The sequence below is a fragment of the Theropithecus gelada genome, chromosome 20 (genome assembly GCF_003255815.1).
Source record: "Theropithecus gelada isolate Dixy chromosome 20, Tgel_1.0, whole genome shotgun sequence".
Classification (NCBI taxonomy): domain Eukaryota; kingdom Metazoa; phylum Chordata; class Mammalia; order Primates; family Cercopithecidae; genus Theropithecus; species Theropithecus gelada.
In genome coordinates this window covers 16,713,527-16,721,659 of record NC_037688.1, presented here as the reverse complement: position 1 = coordinate 16,721,659, position 8,133 = coordinate 16,713,527, and the positions used below count along the sequence as shown (strand labels likewise).

The 8,133-nt window shown below is 47.2% G+C and overlaps 1 pseudogene; it reads right to left on the bottom strand.

Annotated features, from left to right (window-relative positions):
• Window positions 1–4,548: 4,548 nt before the first annotated feature.
• LOC112614814 lies at window positions 4,549–5,589 on the bottom strand (annotated as a pseudogene).
• Window positions 5,590–8,133: the final 2,544 nt, after the last annotated feature.

Here is an 8,133-nt window from a genome sequence, read left to right as displayed (position 1 = left end):
AGGGCCCCAACACTGAACTATCACAAGGGAGGAACCACCACAGAGAGACCAATCAGAAATTAACAGCCACCCATGTGCAACTCCAGTCTGGGAAACCCGCAGACATAACCACCCAACCTGAGAACTGCAGCAAGGTTTATGCCCAGCAAACCCATGAGACTGACTCACGTGACCCAACCCTTGCCCCAAGTGTAAACATTATCTTCAAGCCTTAAGATTTGCCCTTTTGGGCTTTGGACTTACTTGGAACCAGTTACTCCCTTCTTCATATTTCTCCCCTTTTAAAATGGGAATGTCTATTCCACGCCTGTCCTGCTGTGTTCGGAATTGGTGCGATCTATGGTCTCGCCGACTGCAAAGAGGAAGCCGCAAGACCCTTGCGGTGAGTCTTGCAGTTCTTAAAAACGGTGCGTCTACACTCTGTTCTTTCAGACACGCACAAGTATCTGGATCTTCCTTCCGGTTGGTTCTTGGTCTTGGTGACAGGAGTGAAGCTTACAGCCCTTCGGTGTAAGCGTTAATAGTTTTTAAAGGTAGCGCATCTGCAGTTGGTCGTTTTTTCCTGAGGATTCATTATCTCATTGGTTTTCAAGAAAGAAGCTGCGACCTTTGTGATAAGCGTTACAGCTCTTAAAAACAGCGAGGCCTCAAACTGCCAGCTGCAGTAAAAACAACGCCAAATAACACCGACACTAAACCTTCCACCACACCAAAAGCAAATTCTAGCAGATAACTATTAGCTGGTTCCGGCAGCCTGCTTTTATTCCCTTATCAGGCCCCACCCACATCTGCGGATTGGTCTTTTTTACAGAGTGCTGATTGGTCCATTTTATAGAGAGCTGATTGGTCCATTTTACAGAGAGCTGATTGGTCCATTTTACAGAGAGCTGATTGGACCGTTTTGACAGGGTGCTGATTGGTGCATTTACAATCCCTGAGCTAGACACAGAGTAGTGATTGGTGCATTTACAATCCTCCAGCTTGATATAAAAGTTCTCCAAGTCCTCACTAGATTAGCTAGTCACAGAGCACTGATTGGTGTATTTACGAACCTTGAGTTAGATACAGAGTACTGATTGGTGTATTTGCAAACCTTGAGCTAGACACAGGGTGCTGATTGGTGCGTTTACGATCCCTTAGCTAGACATAAAGGTTCTCCAAGTCCCCCCGGAATCAGGAGCCCAGCTGACCTCACCTAGTGGTTTCCTTACCAGTGGTGCAGGCGGAGCTGCCTGCCAGTCCTGCACCGTGCACCCCCACTGCCCGGCTCCTGGGCGGCTGATCGGGGACGGCTAATAGGGACCGTGCACCACGGAGCAGGGAGTGGCGCCCGTCGGGGAGGCTCGGGTGGCACGGGAGCCCACCGCGGGGCGGGAGGTTCGGCATGGCGGGCTGCAGGTCTGGAGCCCTGCCCCGCGGGGAGGCAGCTGAGGCCCCGCGAGAACTCTAGCGCAGTGCCGGCGGGCCAGCAGTGCTGGGGGAGCCGGCTCAACCTCCGCAGGTGCTGGCCCGGGTGCTAACTCCTCACTGCTCTACGCCGGCGGCGCCCACCCGCCGCTCGGTGTGCGGGGCCCGCCAATCCCGCGACGGTGAGCGCCGCGCTTCTCTGGTTCCTGTCCGGCTTCTCCCTCCACACCTTCCTGCAAGCGGAAGGAGCCGGCTCTGGCCTCGGCCAGTGGAGTGGCGGGCTGAAGGGCTCCTCAGACGCCACCAGAGTGGAGGCGGAGGCCGAGGAGGCGCCGAGTGAGGGCTGCTAGCACATTGTCACCTCTCACTGCCGTTTTATTTTGAAAGCACGTAACATGGTTGATTTCACAATTTCGCAATTGGAGAGCAATTTGCCTACCTTGAGTCCCACCCATATTTAACTTAGATGATATTTACATGAAACTCTGGCCTTTAGACTTTGGAGTTGATGCTGAAAAAGTGAAGAGTTTTGGGGCTACTGGGATGTAATGAATGTATCTTGCTTGTGGAAAGGACACAAATTTTCAGGCCAGAAGCAGAATGCTATGGTCTGAATGTTTGTGTTCCTCCAAAATTTATATGTTGGAATTTAATCCCCCATGTGATTTTATTAAGAAGTGAGAGCCGCTGGGCGCTGGGGCTCACCCTGTAATCCCAGCGCTTTGGGAGGCTGAGGCGGGAGGATCATGAGGTCAGGAGATCAAGACCATTGGCTAACATGGGGAAACCCCGTCTCTACTGAAAATACAAAAAAAATTAGCCAGGCCTGGTGGCACACGCCTATAGTCCCAGCTACCAGGGAGGCTGAGGCAGGAGAATCGCTTGAACCGAAGAGGCAGAGGTTGCAGTGAGCTGAGATCGCATCACTGCACACCAGACTGGGTGACGGAGCAAGACTCCGTCTCAAAAAAAAAAAAAAAACGAAGTGAGGCCTTTAGGAGGTGACTTAGGAATAGTACCCTTTAAAAGAGGCTTGAGGGGACCCCCTTAACCCTTTCACCACGTGAGAACACAGCAACCAGGCACTATCTCTGAAGCAGAAAGCAAGCCCTCACCAAACTCTAAATCTGCTAGCACCTTAATCTTGGACTTCCCAGCCTCCAGAATTGTGAGCAACAAATTTCTGTTGTTTGTAAATTACTCAGTCTAAGGTATTTTGTTATGGAAGCCTAAATGAACTAAGATACACAATAAGGTAAAATTCACAATATCTGGCATCCAATCAGAAACTAACAGAAACGCAAAGAAGTTTTTTAAAAATACAAACATAATGAGAAAAAGTAATCAAAACTGACCCAGAATTGAGACAGATATTTGAATTTTACAGGCAAAAACATTAAAATGATTATTATACCTTCATTTCACGTGTTTAAAATTTGAAGTACAAGAATAAAATATATAAAAAGACTCAAATCTAACTTCTAGAGATGCGAAAATGCAATGTTATCACATGGAAAATATATTGGATGGGAGTAATGGCAGATTAGACATTGCAAAGAAAAGATCAGTGAATTAAAAAGGCAGCAATAACAACTATCCAAAATGAAACACTGAGAGACAAAAGAAGTAAAAGTAAAAGATGGTAGTGTGTGCCTGTAGTCCTAGCTACTCAGGAGGCTGAGGCAGATCACTTGAGCCGAGGAGGTCAATGTTGTAGTCAGCTATGATCGTGCCACTGCCACTCCAGCCTAAGCAACAGAGCAAGATCCTGTCTCTAAAAAAATGAATAAATAATAAATAGTGTGAGGTGACAGTGACCAGAATGAGAAGTGAGCTGAACATTGAGTATGATCAAAAAAGGCTGTTTTACCTCACAAGAAACTAAATTTATTAGTTTCTTGACCCATGACAGTAGGTATCATGCATGAGGAACGCAGCATTAGCCAGACATATAAAGTCTTTGAACCATGGGAAAGTGTCTTATCTTCTGAGTCTTAAGTTCACCAAGTGTAAAATAAGAACTTTTTTTTTTTTCTTTCTGAGACAGAGTCTCGCTCTGTTGCCCAGGCTGGAGTGCAGTGGTGCAATCTCGGCTCACTGCAAGCTCCACCTCCCGAGCTCACGCCATTCTCCTGCCTCAGCCTCCTGAGAAGCTGAGACTACAGGCGCCCGCCACCACGCCCGGCTAATTTTTTGTGTTTTTAGTAGAGACGGGATTTCACCGTGTTAGCCACGATGGTCTCAATCTCCTGACCTCGTGATCTGCCCACCTCAGCCTCCCAAAGTGCTGGGATTACAGGCGTGAGCCACCGTGCCTGGCCAAAATAAGAACTACTTTACACAAACTTTCTTCGGTCCTCAGATTCATACCTTCAGCTACTTGAGGGCATTCCCATTTAAATGACCCAAAAACTCAGCATGTCTAAACCATGTTCTGCCCTCTACAAACCTGTGCATCTCCCAAGTTCTAAATTCTTTATTGAATCACCATACACATAGCCATAAATCTGAAAACATACTAAATAAATCACTTTTCTTCTCCCTTACCCACCCACACTGATCTAGTCACCAAGTCCTGCCATTTAAAAAGGAATATTATCAGAAATAGAAATACTGCATGATCCCACTTCTACACAGAATCTAAAATAGCCAGACTCATAGAATCACAGAGTAGGATGGTGATTGCCAGAGGCTGGGAGGATGGAGGAATGGGGTGATGTTGGTCAAAGGGTACGGAAATGGTGACTTTGTAGAAGTGATTGATATGTTAATTACTGGAATGTGATGATCATCTCACAATGTCTATCAAAACATCATGTTGTGTATCTTCAATATATACTTTTTTTTGTTTGTTTCTAGGTAGTTAATGATTTGATTGACAACAGCAAAAACTACTGTAATATATACAAAATTATCATTTTATGTCAGGAGAAAATATATCATATTGGCAACAGAACATGTCCTGCCAACCCCCAAGTGGCTGGCATAGTACGTCCACCCTGTGACAGGCCCACTGGGACTGTGGTGAACCTGCCTGTACCTCAGTACAAAGCCCCCTTTCCCTGAGAAATGTACAGAAGGAGAGACGAAGAGAGTGCCCCCAAAAGGAAGAGGGAGAGGCTGGGGTCCTGTGCCCCTAGCTCAGAACTTCAGGGGGAAGACCGGCCAGAACTTGGGCTGCTTTGGGTCACAGTGCTTGTCAAAGCTCAGCTGCACTGAAGCCTCCATGGCCTGGAGCTTGGCAGCGCTGTTCCCGTACAAGCGCCTCATCTCAGCCTGGCACTGCTCGCCGGGCCGCTCAGTTGGGGGCTCCACCAACCCATGGGTGTTGTAGCACAGGTCGTGGTCGGTGTTCACGTAGCTGTCCAGGCACTCTGCATCCAGCTGCTGCCGCCGCCCTCGTTCTCTGTGCCTCTTGGTTTTCAAAGTACTGGCGGAGATCCTCAGTGATTTCCATATTGCTCAAGTCACATTCTACCTCTGCATCTACCCCTCCTCTTTAAACAAAGCGTGGTCTTCTCTCGTGGATGCCTGGATCCCACTGCTGTCATGTGGATGCTGCCCAGACCCTCTGAAATGTGAAGAACTGCAGGTGGAGTCCGGCCAGGTCACATGATGGTCATAGAAGGACTGAGGATATCCAGCCTGGTTGTCTTTAGAGCTTTGGAAAAGAAGTGCAGAAAGGAAGTGCCAGCTGGGAGTGGTGGCTCATGCCTGTAATCCCAGCACTTTGGGAGGCCAAGGCGGGCGGATCACGTCAGGAGTTCAAGACCAGCCTGGCCAACATGGTGATACCCTGTCTCTACTAAAAATACAAAAAATCAGCCGGGTGTGGTGGCAGGCACCTGTAATCCCAGCTACTCAGGAGGCTGAAGCAGGAGAATCGCTTGAAACAGGGAGGTGGAGGTTACAGTGAGCCAAGGTTGTGCCACTGTACTCCAGCCTGGGCAACAAGAGCGAGACTCCATCTGAAAAAAAAAAAGGGAAACACCACAGAAGACTGAAACAGGATTCCACGGCCTTCCTGTAGGCATTCTGATGGCTTTGCCATCAAGCCATTGTTTGATGATAATGTTGCCAGTATCTTGCATACGCCAGATAAGAATACCAAGGCCTGGTAGCTTTCTATGTTAATGCCTTCACCACTGCCATCTCTGACTGTGAAAGTCCAAATAGGCGCTGAAACTTGTGGGCACGCAGCTTGCAGATCCCAGGCAGTGGGCGAGTAGGGGCCTAGTTTTCGTTGGAAAGACAGAGGCGGTGGGGAGTGGGGAGAAGGTGGCTGTTGCTGGGGTGACTGGAAGTGTGCTAATATATACAGTTTTTTTTAATTCTTTTTTATTTTAATTTTTATTTTTAGTTCTGGGGTACATGTGCATGCAGGATGTGCAGGTTTGTTACATAGGTAATAGTATGCAACAGTGGTTTGCTGCACCTATCAGCCCATCACCTAGGTATTAAGCCCAGCATGCATTAGCAACTTTTCCTAATACTCTGCCTCCCACTACCATACCCCCTGACAGGCCCCAGTGTGTGTTGTTCCCCAATTTTTTTTTTTGAGATGGAGTCTCGCTCTGTTGCCCGGGCTAGAGTACAGTGGCACTATCTCTGCTCACTGCAACCTCTGCCTCCTGGGTTCAAGCAATTCTCCTGCCTCAGCTTCCAGAGGAGTTGGGACTACAGGCACACAGAGATGGGGTTTCACCATGTTAGCCAGGATGGTCTCGATCTCCTGACCTCATGATCTGCCCGCCTCAGCCTCCCAAAGTGCTGAGATTACAGGCATGAGCCACGATGCCCAGCCTTTTCCCCAATGTTTATATGTTCAAAAAACTAAGTTGTCACAAATGAAGAATTTAAAAGACAAAAAAAAAATTAAAAATAATTTTTAAAATTGACCCAAAAAGGAGTGTTATGTAATTATTAAAAATAAGCCTGCCTGGTGTGGTGGCTCACCCCTGTAATCCCAACACTTTGGGAGGCCAAGGCAGGTGGATCATTTGAGGCCAGGAGTTCCAGACCACCCTGGGCAACATGGTGAAACCCCATCTCTACAAAAATACAGAAATTAGCCGGGCGTGGTGGCGTGCACCTGCAGTCCCAGCTACTAGGGAGGCTGAGATGGGAGGTTTGCTTGAGCCCGGTAGGTAGAGGCTGCAATGAGCCATGATTACACCACTGCACTCTAGCCCAGGCAACAAAACGAGACCCTGTCTCAAAAAAAAAAAAAAAAAGAAAGAAGACCACAAAATATATAATGACTTAGAGCGATGGCCCAAAGCATCACTCTATACTACACACACACACACACACACACACACACACACAGAGACAAAATTAAGGGAAAGTAAAGTGAGAGATAGGGAGGAAGAGAGAGAACAATAGAAAGAAACCCCAAACTGTTTTAAATAGTTTCCTAAAAGATGTTGGAAATGGAGTTTTTCCTTTTGCTTATCAGTGCTGGCTACATTTTCTATAATGAATATTAAACAAATAGAATTATTTTTTAATTATAGGAATTCGCTAAGGAAAAGATTCCTTTGACAAAAATATAATCAACTTCTTGGTTTCGAGACCAAGAGAAGCAGCATGGAGGAGTGTTAGGATGCAGACTCAGAGCCACTTTACTTGAGTCTGAACTTGTGCTCCGGCAACTTCTTTTTATGAAATCATGGACCATTACTGGGCCCAGTGGCTCACGCCTGTAATCCCAGCACTTTGGGAAGCCAAAGTGGGTGGATCGCTTGAGCTCAGGAGTTTGAGATCAGCCTGGGTAACATGGTGAAATCCCCCGTCTCTACTAAAAATACAAAAATTAGCCAGGTGTGGTGGCACATGCTACCAGGTGTGGGAATTGGGAATTGTCCAGCTACTCAGGAGGCTGAGGTGGAAGGCTCATTTGGGCCCACGCTCTGGTAAAACACTAAATTTCCCACTTCCCTTTTTTTTTTTTTTTTTTGAGACGGAGTTTCGCTCTTGTTGCCCAGGCTGGAGTGCAATGGCATGATATTGGCTCACCTCAACCTCCACCTCCTGGGTTCAAGCAATTCTCCTGCCTCAGCCTCCCAAGTACCTGGGATTACAGGCACGTGCCATCACGCGCAGCTAATTTTGTATTTTTAGTAGAAACGGGGTTTCTCCATGTTGGTCGGGCTGGTCTCGAACTCCTGACCTCAGGTGATCGGCCCGCCTCAGCCTCCCAACACCGCACCCGGCCCCCGCTTGCTTTTTGTTTCATATCTTCTCACTTTGCTTACACTGACTTCTTTGCCTGGAATGGACCCTCCTTTTTTTCCCTTGGATGACTCTTGTTCATTCATTCAGGTTCTTAATGCAGGTGCCATGCCCAGAAGCATTCTTCAAAACCGTGGATAATATTAACCTCCTCTTTCCCCTTCTTCTTTTTCTTTTTTTTTTTTTTTTTACAAAATTTCCTGTATGTGATCATTAAATTTTTTTTGTTTTTGATTTTTTCATGCCAAACTATGATAATTTAAAGGGAGGAATTATGTTCTTTTTTTTTTTTTTTTTTTTTTTTTGAGACGGAGTCTTGTTCTGTCGCCCAGGCTGGAGTGCAGTGGCCGGATCTCAGCTCACTGCAAGCTACACCTCCCGGGTTTACGCCATTCTCCTGCTTCAGCCTCCCAAGTAGCTGGGACTACAGGCGCCCGCCACCTCGCCCGGCTAGTTTTTTGTATTTTTTAGTGGAGACGGTGTTTCACTGTG